The 863-nt window shown below is 35.6% G+C and overlaps 1 non-coding gene across 1 annotated transcript; it reads left to right on the top strand.

Annotated features, from left to right (window-relative positions):
* The first annotated feature begins 450 nt into the window (after positions 1-450).
* Positions 451-524, top strand: Trnan-guu. Its single transcript has one exon. It is a non-coding gene; the product is annotated as a tRNA-Asn (tRNA).
* Positions 525-863: the final 339 nt, after the last annotated feature.

Here is an 863-nt window from a genome sequence, read left to right as displayed (position 1 = left end):
GGGTATTATTTTTGATCATAATCCTATAACTGGGTTATATGTGTACCTCACTAAGACACGACACATGAGATGCTATTTCTAAATTAATAAGGTCCCCGGGGCCTGTGCTATGACCTATTTAGTGTCGCCGTCCAAACGTGTACGACAGGGTTCACTTTTTTGTCCAAATAACTATCAAAACAATATTTTTCGCTTTCAAATGATATCATATTGTTTAAAATAGGATCTGCTGCAAATTATGAACTCAAATATGTAACAAAACATTGCATAATAAAAAAGTTCCAGAAAAGGTGTATGTATATTGAAATTTGGATGCAACAATGGTAGAATATCTACGGAAAGAGTTATCCATTGCTGTTATTTGTATAACCTGTCAATAATTCAATCTACTTCTCAAAATTGTATGTTAACACGTTTGAGATAAGTTGTACGCGCCACAGCTGGGAACAAGTCTCCGTGGCGCAATTGGTTAGCGCGTTCCTATGTTAACCGAAAGGTTGGTGGTTCAAGCCCACCCGGGGACGGTTATTATTTTTGATCATAATCCTATAACTGGGTTATATGTGTAGCTCACTAAGACACGACATATGAGATACTATTTCTAAATTAATAAGGTCCCCGGGGCCTGTGCTATGACCTATTTAGTGTCGCCGTCCAAAGGTGTACGACAGGGTTCACTTTTGTGTCCAAATAACTATCAAAATAATGTTTTACGCTTTCAAATAATATCATATTGTTTAAAATAGGATCTGTTGCAAATTATGAACTCAAATATGTAACTAAACATTGCATATTTATATTGAAATTTGGATGCAACAACTGTAGAATATCTACGGAAAGAGTTATCCATTGCCGTTATTTAT

Source organism: Mizuhopecten yessoensis, unplaced genomic scaffold, assembly GCF_002113885.1.
Source record: "Mizuhopecten yessoensis strain PY_sf001 unplaced genomic scaffold, ASM211388v2 scaffold704535, whole genome shotgun sequence".
Lineage (NCBI taxonomy): Eukaryota > Metazoa > Mollusca > Bivalvia > Pectinida > Pectinidae > Mizuhopecten > Mizuhopecten yessoensis.
This window is presented reverse-complemented; position numbering and strand designations above follow the sequence as displayed.